Below are 14,258 nucleotides of genomic sequence, written 5' to 3'. Positions count from 1 at the left end.
TTCTATTAATTTCAACATATTTTGGATCAGATCAGTCTAATTATACATGGTCAGTTGGAGCCATGGAAGCTTCGAAAATATGACCTAGAAAGGTTTGTTTTAATTAAAAAAACCCCAAAGTCGAATTAAAGTTCAGCACCTCGTGCATGTCGGAGGCTAAAAGTAAGCACCAAGTGTCCTAACAGGAAGCCAAGAATCTTCCTTTACAGTTACACAAATCTTGTTTCTCTTACAAAGAGATCAACAAGGTGGGATATGAAAGAATCTTGTGACTGAATCTTACTTGGTTTAGGCCTCAAGCTGGTACAATTCTTTCCCTCCTGAAAAGAGCGATGAAATTGGAAGAATTTGGAGAAGCAAACATGTTTTGTCTAGATAACTTTTGTTATAATGGCAGCCTTTTCAAGATCTCCTGGGGCGTGTGTAGTAGGTCCTAAATTGAAGTGGTGGGATTTAAAAAACACCGTTTCATTTTAGAGCTGATTAAACCCCTGTTGTGCACACACCGCACTGACTTACCTGCCTCTCTGGCGGGAGGGGAGGGCAAGGTGCTGGCAGGCGGAGTGGTCCCTGGACAGCAGAAGGGGCGGGGGGTGCTTGCCTCTGCAGCAGCAGTGGCTCCCCCAAACAGCCTCCACCTGCAGGCACCTGGCTCGGGCAGTCCCGGGGGACACCACAGCTGCAGAGGGAAGCACTTGGCCCCTGCGCAGCTCAGGAAGGTAGGCAGGCTCTGGGCAGGGGGAGGAGGGAAGATCAGGCTCGCCACTTTTCATGGGCAGAGCCTGCTTTCCCAGGCTGCTGCCTGGCTGCCTGCAGGGCTTCCTGCAGAGCCACAGAGCCCAGTGCTTCATTCCACAGCTGTAGGGGCAGCAAACTAAATCTCCTTGAAGGCGCTTTAGTTTGCTGCACCCCAGGTTATTTACAGCACATTATGCCACTGAATTTCCTGCAACAGCTGGAATTAATGTGCAATATGCCACCAAGGCATGCGAACACCGACACCATTAAAGCAGTGCAAAAGCATTTAGCCCACTTTAAAGTGTCATGCACACACGCCTCTCGTTTAGTCTACACACATCTCTGGATGCCAAAAAGGAATGGATTAGTGGCCAAGGTACAGGTGATCTAGAGTACATTCTAAATTCATTTCATGCAGTGAATGTGTTGTTAGATATAATATTATACAAATACACACCGGGCACATCTACACGAGACTTTTACTGCAGAGTTACCTAGTTAGCTCCGCAGTAAACGTCTCAGCATCTACATGTGCAGTGTTATTAGGGCAGAGTAAACTAATGAACTTGTAAACACAAGTATATCATAAATCAGAGTTTTTTTACTCCACAACAGTGCATGTATAGATGCTGATGGGGATGGCTGGGGACAAGGATGCTTCAGTGTGGGGCTGCCTGCTGGCTAGCCCCATACTGAAGCATTCTCATGCCCCAGCCAGCCCCTCTGTAGCAAGATGAGCTGGATCAGAGCAGCCCTGAGCCAGCAGGCTGACCCCTTGAACCCCCTGCCAGCTGGGGTTGGTCCGACCTGGCTCAATGTCCTGTGCTCCTGGGAGCATGTTAAACACGGCAATGCAGAGCAATAAACTCCAAGGCAATGTGCCTCGGAGTTTATTGCTGTACATTAATTGCACATATAGATACACCCACAGAATAAATGGTGCTTTTTAAGGCATCCATTTTCATTTTTAATACTTTCAGACTAAACTTTTAATGAAACTGAATTTATTTTCTTTTTCATGTGAGAGTTTCTGATTATTTTACATTTTTCAGTTTTAATATCATTGTTGCACAGAAAGAGGTGATTAGCTGAGCAAGATTAATGGAGTATGTCTTTAGTTTACTGTAGATAGTACAGTTTTCTGACTCCCTCTATGTGGTCATTAATTTCAGGAGTGTCTGATGCATGTTGCCTAATATTTTCTTTGTGTACCATATAACAGAGCTAAATGACTCTTTCTTGGAGTTTTCATTCAGTTATTTAAAAAAACCCCAAACCTACAGCTAAGAGCAAGAGAATTTTTAGGCCGGGAATTGGATTAATTAATCCATGCCAGCAGGCATTGATATCTAAAATACATTAGGCCTTATATATAAGCTATGTAAGCTGAGGGTGTTTCAAAAAGTAACAAAAATTTTGAAATAAAACCGTTTTGTGTGCAATGAGTGGGAAACTGCACAGCAGCAGAGAACACTGAAGGTTGTACTGTTGAATGCACACATCATTTACAACTAGATAGAGAAATTATGTGGTCCAGTAGATGATAATTTCATACAAAACGGTTTTATTTAGAAATTGCCATTACTTTCTGAAATTCCTTCATACTTTAGACAATTCAGTGTCACAACCAAGTTCTGCTGGGGGATGGTTAAAACTAAGAGCTGCCCTTTATTCAGGAGACATGTAAAAAAAAAAAAAAAAAAAGCTTCAAATAGATCACTTAAACAATTGAAGCCACCAACCATAATACAATTTATTCAATTCACCGAAGAGGACACTGGGAGGGAATTGTGTGCAAGTATGTGCTTTCACATAGAAAAAATGTTTGGTAATAGGAGCATGATCAGTCTTGCTCACAAGTGGACAATGACTAGCGCACAACAAGAACCAACAGCGAAAAGTGGAAAATAGAATAATTCAACCGTGAAAGAAGAAACAATTTCCAATTAGTAAAAGTGATCAAACACTGGGGAAGATTACCAGGGGAGATGATGGATTTACCTTTGCTTGGAATCTTTAAAATGAGATTAGCTGTTGTTCTCTAATCCAAATTTGGGGAGAAATTCTTTGATCTCTTTCTGTTGGGCAGCTGTGTGTGAAGAATTCCTCTGGCCTTGAATCTCTTGGCCTGGATACTTGTATTCATCTCCTTTCAAGGGTTCCAGCTGAGGATGGAACTGCTTGCCTTGCTCTCAACATGTTCATGACACTTGCAGTTTCATGAAGATAATGATTATAATCAAAACTCTTGTCTCTGAAATTTCAGCAGCTACCTACAGGAGTTAGGAAAGATTTTTTTCCCTTGATATGTAATTTTGCTTCTGGAGTTTGAGTTGGGGAGCAGGGGTTATTTTTTGGCAGGGACACAGGACACAGACCTACCCCCTAAGAGTTTGGCCACAGGTAGAACAGGGGTACTGAGGTGGGCAGAGGTGGCACAGGTACCCATCTAGTTTTAGTTTGTCTTGCTCATGAAGTCAAAGTCATGCTGATAACTAGGTTTAGGGTTAGGTAGGTATTTTGCTCCAGGTCAGATTGGCAAGGACCACAGATGGGAAGTGTTCATCCTTAGTCACCTGGGACATGACTCCCCTGTTGGGATCACCTGGGTATATTTTACCTAATCAATTCCCTGCTAATGCTGGGGCCTCAGGCATTGGTGGCATCTCAGTCTCTCCTGCTATCTCAGTAACACACAGTTCTGTTTTGAGAAATGAAGTATTTGATGTAAACATTTGGTCTTTAGGCTTAATATATGGCATTTTGGTGAAACCTGAGGGCTATGATATACAGGAGATAGGAATAGATGATCTAATGCTTCCTGGCCTTCATTTTTATGAAACACAGCTCTTCTGGAAGGATGAAGTTGGAGTTGACCCACGCAGTTCGAGGGGCTTTCCTTGGGAGTGAAAATGCAAAGAAGGTTGGGTGGTCCTTGTCAGATTTGTGAGCAAGAGAGAGACAGAAACAGCAGAAACCTCACCAAAGCAGTCTCAGAAAGTCACCAGGGAAGTTCCAGAGTCAGCTAGAAAAGTGCTTACAGTTGATCCAAAGAAAAAACTTAAGATGGCTTTTAGGTGAAGTGCCATCTTTAAAGATACTTTGAAGGTGAGCAAGAAACTGTCTCCTGGCTGATTTCTGCCGAGTTCAGAGAACTATGACTTTATGTGTGTTCTTGTAAGTAAACAGGAATATACCCATTTCTACGCCTACTAGAAATAACTCACAAGGCTTCAAAACATTACCTAACCACACAGCTGAAAAGGAGTAATAACACAGTATCTGGCCATTAATCACTTTTCTAAATTATGTACATTAATTTTGTTAGACTTAAATATGGATAATGACATTGGATTCAGTTCTGCCACATTCACTATCCTTTTCCCAGACCACACTCCTACCAATGAGCACCCTGTTTACTTCAACTGTTACACTCATTTGCATAGTTCCCATAAGAAGATAACATTTTAAAGATGTCACACTCAGGAAGACCACGTCTTTCTCACAGACTAGACTCTCACAGATGATAACAGCCACAAGCTTCACAACACCCATGCTGTGTCTGCTTTTTCTGCAGAGACCTGAGAAGGGGTACCCCCTTGAACCCCTCAACTATACAGTTCGTCCAATAAGACATATCACTCACGAAAATCCTGGCCTCTTGCATTTTTCCTGGATAATCACGGTACATCACTCTAATTCTACCACAACATGGAAAATATCAAATTTAGCAGCTTACAATGGAAAATCCACAAGAAGAAAAAAAGAAACCAGACTACTCCCACAACTTCTTCCTAAGCTTGCATAAGAAATATAACATCATCCCTAGGGGACTTACTATTTACAACCCTCTGGCTAACACATGCAACTCCATATGTGCAACAGCTGTGCAGGAGAACCTAGAACAAACTGAGAAACTATCTCCTTCACCTAACCTACTCCAAAATGGATTGCAGACGTTGACTTCATTGACCATTATCTTCTACCTGATCCCTGCTAGTCTATCTACACTTTACAGGTGATAACAACTCTCTTGAATGTTCTTGCTCTTCCACCGATGAGGTTATCATTTCTACTTCATTTCGTCTGTCTGTGAGCTATGTCAGAATGTCTCAGATCTTGCTCTTGTTTACATTAGAGCTGTGCACAGTCCTGTGTCTGCTTTTTTTCTTAGAGGTGTGAGGAAGGGTATTTCATACCTGAAAGCTTGCCTATATCCCTCTCAACTATACTTTGGTCCAACAAAAGAGATCACCCACAAAATTCCTTGCCTCTCACAAAAAGTTCAGTTATTTCTGATGTCACTAATTATACTGTGCTTATGTTTGTGTATATTTAACACAGACATACTATGTATTACAATATATATCCAAAATAGCCATCTCTTTGTCTGTTTAGACCACGTGGTAATATAGGATGCAAGATAGCTCATGTTGTTCCTGGGTTTCCTGTTCCTGCCAATGAATTGTTGTGCAATGCTGGTCTTTTCCCCCTTTCTTCTCTCCTGTTTTGTCCCTTGAGCTTATTTAGACTTTATGTTTATATAGCTCTTGGCACAGTGCAGCCCTAGTCCCTTTTTACACAACTACAATGCAAGTATTGCACAGCTAGGGCTCTGTGCCAGTTCTGTTGCAGTAGATACAATGATAAAAATATTCAGTGGGCATGAAGTTATAGGTGGGAGGAGTTTTCCTTTCTAGAAAGACAGGCAACTTCCCAAAATATACGTTTAAGGAAATACATAGCTTTGAAAAATCTTTTAACTTACTGAAAGCAGGATTAGCTCCTAAAGTTTTGAACTACCACAGTCCATAAACCTCTCTATGCCTTCATTTTATCCATCTTTTCAATGCTGGGTAGCTGTGATCCATAGTGTTCATAAAGTGCTTTGAGCTCTTTCTGTGCCTCATAAGTGCAAAGTATTAGGAATCTGAATCTTCTTCATTATTATTTGCTGTTATCTAAAATATATTAGTTGACCAACAGTTTCTCTAAGTGGAGAGACTGTCCAGGTGAACTCTGACAACACAGCACAAGAAATGACAGGTCTTTTTAATTATACTTCAGATGCAATAACACATTTCATAGATTTCATAGACATTAGGGCTGGAAGGGACCTCGGAAGATCATCGAGTCCAGCCCCCTGCCCAAAGGGCAGGAAGTCAGCTGGGGTCATAGGATCCCAGCAAGATAAGCATCCAGTTTGCTCTTGAAGGTGTTCAATGTAGGTGCTTGAACCACCTCCAGTGGCAGGCTGTTCCAGACCTTGGGGGCTCGGACAGTAAAGAAATTCTCCCTTATGTCCAGCCTGAAACGGTCTTGTAGTAGTTTATGACCGTTCGACCTAGTCGTCATCCCTTGGGGTGCTCTGGTGAACAAATGTTCCCCCAGATACTGGTGGTCACCCCTGATAAACTTATAGGTGGCCACCAGATCACCCCTGAGCCTGCGCTTTTGCAGGCTAAAGAGCCCCAGGGCTCTCAGCCTGTCATCGTAGGGTCTGCTTCCCTGACCTCTGATCATGCGCATGGCTCTTCTCTGGACTCTCTCAAGCTTCTCCACATCCTTTTTGAATTGAGGAGCCCAAAACTGGATGCAAAACTCCAGCTGCGGCCTCACCAAGGCTGAGTACAAGGGGAGAATGACGTCCCGGGATTTGCTTGAGAAGCATGTATGGATGCAAGCCAGCGTTTTGGTCGCTTTACTAGCCGCAGCATTGCATTGCAGGCTCACGTTCATCTTGTGGTCAATGATGACCCCCAAGTCTCTTTCTTCCATAGTGCTAGCCAACATAACACTGCCGAGCCTATAAGGATGCTGCAGGTTTTTCTTCCCAAGGTGGAGAACCTTGCATTTATCGGCGTTGAACACCATCAGATTCTCGTCCACCCACTTGCTGAGCCTGTCCAGGTCAGCCTGGATTACCCGCCTGTCTTCTGGTGTGGATGCTTTGCCCCAAAGTTTGGTGTCGTCGGTGAACTTGGCCAGTCCGCTTCTGACTCCAGTGTCCACATCATTAATGAAGATGTTGAACAGTATGGGTCCAAGGACAGAGCCTTGGGGGACCCCACTGGTCACAGGACACCATGATGAGTGATTTCCATCAATTACTACCCTCTGGGTCCGACCACAGAGCCAATTATCCAGCCAGTGGATCGTGGTGGACCCAAGGTGACAATTGGCCAGTTTCACCAAGAGGTGATCATGGGATACCAGATCGAAGGCTTTTTTGAAGTCAAGATATATGACATCAATCTCTTCTCCCTTGTCCAGGTGATAGGTCACCTGGTCGTAGAAGGAAATGAGATTGGTCAAGCAAGACCTACCCGCGACAAACCCATGCTGGCTATCCCTTAAGATGTTGGCGTCAGCCAGTCCATTAAGGATGGCCTCTTTAATAAACTTTTCTAAGATCTTCCCCAGGATAGAAGTCAGGCTGATGGGCCTATAGTTAGCTGGATCCACTTTCTTCCCTTTCTTGAAGATAGGCACCACATTGGCCTTCTTCCAGTCTTCAGGCTCTACACCAAAGCGCCAAGAGTTTTCAAAGATCCTTGCTAGAGGCTGGGCTATGATGCTCACCAGCTCCTTGAGTACCCTGGGGTGTAGATTGTCAGGGCCGGCTGACTTGAAGATATCCATCTTCTCAAGATGTTCCTTCACGAGGTCAGCATTAATGGAGGGCAGGAGATCACCCTCACCCGGACTTCCCTGTCCCGTAGCGGGCACGGGCATCCCATGGGGCTGATGAAAGACCGACGCAAAGTACCCATTTAATATTAAATCCTTTCTTCCTGATGAGTGCAGTTCAGAACCAACTGTTTAATGTGCTATGTATTATGTTATCGTATACACCAGAATCACATGAGCACTTTCCTAATGTGTAGTATGTTCCTGATAAGAGTGGTAACTTTAATGGATGCTTGATGGATTCATGCTTCAGAGATGTGTTAAAGCACACCATTTTTGTACTTTTAGGGATGTGTTAAAGCACGGTTTAGAGAAGTATATATCTGCGTTGACCATAAATAAAGGACTCCATTGCCTAGCACTGTTCTTCCTCTTTCACAGCTAGTAAATTAATTCTCTCCCTGCTTTTATCTCCTTTCACTTACAGTGAGTCTGAAGCATAAATTAATGTCATTCTATGTTACAAATGACAATACGCACATGGCTCTAAGCAGGTCATTAGATGTAAACTGGGGGAACCTCAAAGAGGTTTAAGGTAAAGCACAGTTTTCTGGGGAAAATAACTCCATCAGTGTGTGTCAGCTTCTATAATACAATACATAGCCTGTCAAATCTGAACTCTTGATCTTAGCCTACTAGCTCCTGATTATTGCTTCCCCTCATCTCTGCTGCATAAATGCTGAAGTAAACTTACTAGCCAGACTCCATGGTAATCCTACACTGCCAGTGCATTGGGACATATTCCATCCAACAATAGCCTAGCTCTCCTCAAGACATCCAATATAGTCCACCTTTTCAAAATCCTTTGACTGACTGACTTGATGGCATGAAGGATGGTCAGCATAAGCACCAATCAATCACCACATCATCTCTGACCCTACAGTCAGTCAACCAGGATTTAACTGCCCACACTATTATTGGGCACTTCTCAACCATTTTTTAACTGGGCAGGGTCACTGTGACTCAAACCTATACCAACAGGGCCTTCAAGATGACAATGAATTCGCTTGTGGGCAAATTCTAACCATGTCCCACATTGGTGATTCGTGTCTATTTACAGTGTTACCTGGCAGCCTTGAAGCTCTTCACACTGGTGATGGCATCGCCTTAAGATGGCTGAAACAATATGCCACAACTGGATACGCTAAATTAAAATAAATCTTAGCCTAACTAAATGCTGAATTTGCAGCACACCAACATGATGTAGTCAGTCATTAACACCATACACAAGCCCAGCTAAAACCCAAAGACTATTGACTATAAAGGCTAAATGTGACTCATGGCCTTATTCAGACTAACGTATAACTCCATGGATACTACATTAATTTTTAAGTGCAGATGTGCCTCCACTGGTCTGAATGCAACCCAACATATACAATAAAATCACTAAAGAAAAAGTTTTGGGGAAATGCTGAGTTTAGTTTATGGCAGATTACAGCACATTTCTCCCCCTATGACCTGATTCCGTGCCATGAAAGTCAGTGGAAAATTCACTGGACTCAGAAGCAGGCCTGAGAGAAAACATTCCCTCCATAAATTATAATATTATATAACACCTGGAAAGCTGCGGCATGCCAGAGAAGCCTGGAAAGTATCCTAAAGGACTGGACAGTTTTGGAAAGGGGTAATACACTCAAGAAAGCAAAAAAAAAGTACTAGCAGGGACTACTATAAGGAAGTAATAGCCAGCTGGTGAGTATCAGGGATCATAATGCAAATGCAGAGCAATTGCAAGCTGGATCTAATGTGTCTACCCTTACATTCAGCCACTTCACAGCAGGATCGGGCCAGGTCCTGAGAATCTTCATCCACCAAGGCCTACAGTGCAAGACTGAACCTACAGGCTAGGGAAAGACATTACACATAAACTGGTTTAAGGGATCAGAAACTGGTTTAAACCTGTAACAGAACAGATGTTCAGTGCACATAAACCAGTTTAAAAATGGCTAAAACCGGTCTGAGATAAACCTGGTTGAATGTAGTATCAGACTTAACTGATTTGAGTCAAACCAATTTATGTAATGTCTTTCCCAGACCCCTTACTGGTTTAACTTAAACCAGTCCCCCAGCATCCCAGATGCTTTGCAGCCCTTGGTGAGACTGTCTGCTCCAGAGCAGAGCTGGCCCCACTTCTCTGCTCCCTGGCTAAGTTCCAGCAGAGAGTGCAGGCACAGCAGGGTCTGCCTGGCTTCCCCTTACTCTCCCACCCCCCTTATCACTTCCTGCAGGGATCCCCTTATCTCTCTCGCATAGCACAAACCATAGTCAGGATGCGGTATGCTAGCTGATGCTGAGAGGTGTCTGTGTAAGGCAGACAGGACAAAGGCAAACAGAACAGTATCTGCTTAGGGATTTTTGGAGCTAATCAACAGGTCAGCTGGTAATATCCCTCCGTTCCTTCCTTGGAAAAAGTTGGTTAAGAGCTTGAACTGGTTGGTCAGGAGCAGTGTTGGGGGAAAGCCCCGCCCTAATCAGAGTGTCCTGCCAGGCCCTGGCCATATCCCCCCTCAGCTTAGCACTGTGCTTTAGCAGCGCCCCCGCCTGGCTTCTTGCCTGAACCACTGCAGGCATGTGCCTGCATTTTCTCAGTCCAGAGGGAATGTATGTAGTTACAAACCAGTTCAGCCTAGCCAGGTTAGAGTAACCTACAAAGATTGAATCAATTCAGGCGCAGGCTTTCTGAATGTCTGTCCCTAGCCACAGTGAGTAAAAGTTGAGGCCAGTCCATTTATTACCATACAAATTAAGTTACCAGTGGTCCAACTTTCCTCCTTTTGAACTTATTGCAGGTCTAATTCAACTGCCACAGGGCCTTCAACTGAAAGGAATGTTTTCTTTTTTTTAAATTAATATGGATTAAGTGCACAGTTTTGCAATTAAGCTAATGTGCTGAATATGGAGGAGAAAGGTGGAAAAAGACACCTATTAAATACATTCCTAAGGTAGTGGCTTTTTAAATAATCTAGATCAAGTATTTATGAACCTCCTCCAGCCTGCCTGAGTCATAAAGCCTTTATATAGTAGGAAGGTTACAAAAGATGCTTGGCTTCTCCAGCTACGTAATTTATAGAAATGGATGTCTATTCAGTTAGTTGGCCATTTGTACCTTTATATTAAGACATCTCTGGCCAAAGTGCAGCTCATGGAGTTCTGCAGGATGGCATTTGGCCAAATTAGTGTGGAATATCAAGGTATGACTGGTAAAGACTACGGCTGTAGCATGCAATGGATCAGGAGAGAGGCAGCTAAAATTAAAGCAATTTCATGCTGCTCAGTTTTAGAAAACTGGGTGCCCAGCAATAGCGTGTATCAAGCTAGGCAAAGTTTGTATGTGCCATTTTAACTCAGGTTTGACCATACAGAGCCAGATTATGCTTTTGGCTCTACTGTTATAAACTTGGAGTAACTCTGTGGGGTTCAGTCTAGATAGATGCTAATCTAGGTGATCAGAAGCTTACAGCCAAAGTTGGCCCAGAATCTGTGAACATATGTGGAAGCTCAACAGACTTCTTTCATTATCATATTGGAAATACTTGAAAAAATATTCTACATTAGTGTCAGAATATTCCTTTCCCTGATGGGTAAGTGATCAATGCTTCTAGAAATGAAACCTACTGTAAACCTGTACTTTATATCAGTTCAATCAGAGGCCTCTCCTGAGCACTTAGTGCTAAGTGGTACAGTACCTACTGAATCAGTATCCTGAAGGAAGCCCTGAGATGACTCAGGACCCTGAGTTGGACTTGACCCTTGAAAGGTTCATCTCCTTTACAAGCCTGTTCCTCTTGGATTTGAGCTGGGTGAGGATTTTATTAACTTGGGTTTTTGAACAAAGTTTTTGCATTGCTGTGCTGCCTGATACAGAAGTTCAGATTTATACAGCACCTCAACCCATTTTGACAAAGATAGGCATCCAAACAGGAGAAAAAAAGAATTGTTCGTTCCAATTATCCTGCTTCCTGTGATTTCCTGCCCTTCAACACAGTTCAATTCCTAGGAAGAATTGCACAATACAAATATATATCTTGTCTCCTGTGCTAACAAAATAATTGACTTCCCATGAAAAACTTGGCATAAATATCCTTTCTTGGTAATAACTATATACCCAGGCTGCTTGTTGCGCTGCTGTCTGCTATGAAGAATGTGGAACTACACATTTAATTTTAATGATGTATGGTGAAGAGTTCAGGAATCTAAACAATACAGTGACTGGGGCACTGTAAAGAAAATTCATAATATGCTCTGTGACAGTGGGATACTTACTCCACAACTCTCCTTGGCTAAACCACAACTCCAGTTACAGCTGAATACAATATTCATATTAACATTGCTGTGTTACTATAAACCCATTGGGGCCAAACTTTTTGACAGGCATGCCAGAAATTAAACCCCACACCCACCCTGAGTGCCATTCTGATCCCCTTCCCAATCTTCTGCTCTGCCTTCTGCCCCCTGCCACATGCCACACACACAGACTGTTCATGCCACTTGTGGCTGGTTGGCCATACCAAGTATAAACTTAGCATTCAAATACAGTCCTAGAGAAAACAACAAAGTCTAGAAGAAAGCACAATATCAAATAATATTTATAGGAATCACTAAATTGAGGGGTGCAGAGGTCATCTGCTGATTGATTTAAGCTTCTATTTTAAGAACCAGTTCAGCTTTTCACCCAATGTATTTACATATTAGAGATATGAGGAAAAAGAGCCGGATAAATGTTCTGAGTCTTTTCTAGTCCCATCCATCAATTCACCTCGTTGTAAACAAATCTAACATAAAAGAAACATTATCCTCTGATCTGAGTAGGAGCCAAGAACTCCTGAACTCCAGGCCCCCCTGGACATTGCACAGTACTAGTCTCTGGCCTTGTTTCCTTTTCCATAAAAAGGGGCAAACAGCACAACTGCTGTACCTTGCAAGGATGCATTAATGGGTAACGCTTAATAATGTGTCTTTAAAATTGTAAGTGGCAAGTACTGTTCTTAGTCAGTCAAGCATTGTGTATCTCCTTTGATTTGCTGCATATATTTGACATCAGTAGTCCAGATCTCCAGTATGAATTTACACATAGTTAAATCTTTATGGGGTTTCTTTAGATCCCAACTATTCTAAGTACATTGTGCGATGCCAAATATGCCCAATCTGGGGACCTGTTCTCTTAGCACACCAGAACTGATAATCAGACAATTAAATGTTCTTTTTGGCACTGTTTTAAATATCAGCTACTATGATTGGTGAAGTTATAAGCTTTGGCTCAATGGCTGCATAATGGATTTGGCTTCCAACTCACAATGCTTGCACTTCAAAATCAGTAACTCCACAGTCTTGAATCGTGCAATCCTTGTTTCTACCTTACCTGCTGTCTTGGTCACTTCTGTTTGTGTGTGCTCCCCTAATGCACTGTGCTGTGGAAGAACAAACCATATCAAGACAGAAATGGGCATACAGAGCTGAATATGAAAAGTTGATAGCATTCAATCAGAAGCAGTTTTATTGTTCCTACATAATTAAAGAATAATGCTATGTATTATTGAATGTCATCTAATGACACATTACCTATATTTAAATGTGTCCAGGCATCTTGTTTTTTTCTTAAACACCCCTCTAAAATTAGTATTTTTAGACAACAAAGTACCACTGTATAAGACATATTTTCCCATTAAAGTCAATGCAAGCTTTGCCATTGACTTCAGAGACACCAGAATCTGACAAAAAGTAAAGATACGGCAGACTGATACCTAAATAAACTACATGCTCTCTCCATTTGATAGATAGATGAGAATCCCAATTTCAACAGAAAGTTTTACTTGCCACATACTGACATCAGATAAAGAAACTGGGACTGTATTAATCATTTTGAATTGTCAGTAGTGATGATGATAGTAGAAGTAACAGGAACAGGAAGCTCAGGAAGGAAGGAGAAATAAAAAGGACTTCTTCACCTTGTGTGTGCATGTACACAGAAGTCTTATGATTAAAAAAAAATTAAGTTTGAATACTTGACTTTTTTATTTCCCATATTGTCAAGGTAAACTTTGACCATTAATAAATTAATTACTATACTTTGTCAGCACCCTGGCTCTTAGATTCCAGGAACAGATTTTTAGTGGAGCTCCTTCATTTCTTCTTAGCTCAATTAGTATCCAAGGCTGTTGAGTATTAGGAAGAGTTTGTAATATAACCTTGGTTCTATTTTTGTCTCATTTTACAGTTCACAAATAATTTGGTTACTTTCAATAGACATATTTCGGGGTGAAATTTTTATTTTTGATCATTACCTTCTACTAGACTTTCTCATGGTTTGCCTGGCTACAACAGTCCTACAGTTGATTTCTTTTAGCTTTACTGGATTTATTTTCTTTTCCTCTCTTTCTTATGTTTCCAAAGTCTCTTGCTTCCATGAGACAACTGATAGTCATCCTTGTGTGCAGGCACATCTCTACTGAGGCACAACAAATTGCAGGTCTAGGCTTGATCACCTAGGGGACTGCTGTACAATATGGCCTTAGTCCACAGAATACCGTGTATTTTATTCAATCCTTATAATCCTAAACATCAGCAGGGGAGTCTGGCCAACTGTCAGGTGCAATTTTCCACTCCCACGTGGAAGGGGCCCCTGTTTCTCTAAACCAATTCTCCAGACCTTGAAGAGAGCTCATTGCAACATCAGGGATGAGTGAATAGACTATGCAGGGACTAGACATTACTTCCCCCCCCCCACAGCCTTTCCTGATACCTGCCCCACCTCCTGCACCCCTTTCCAAAAGAGAGAACTATCACACTGTCTTATGTATCAGCCTTACGTATTTGCATATACACACATACCC

The sequence above is a fragment of the Alligator mississippiensis genome, chromosome 13 (assembly GCF_030867095.1).
Source record: "Alligator mississippiensis isolate rAllMis1 chromosome 13, rAllMis1, whole genome shotgun sequence".
Taxonomy (NCBI): Eukaryota; Metazoa; Chordata; order Crocodylia; family Alligatoridae; genus Alligator; species Alligator mississippiensis.
Note: the sequence above shows the minus strand (reverse complement) of the source record.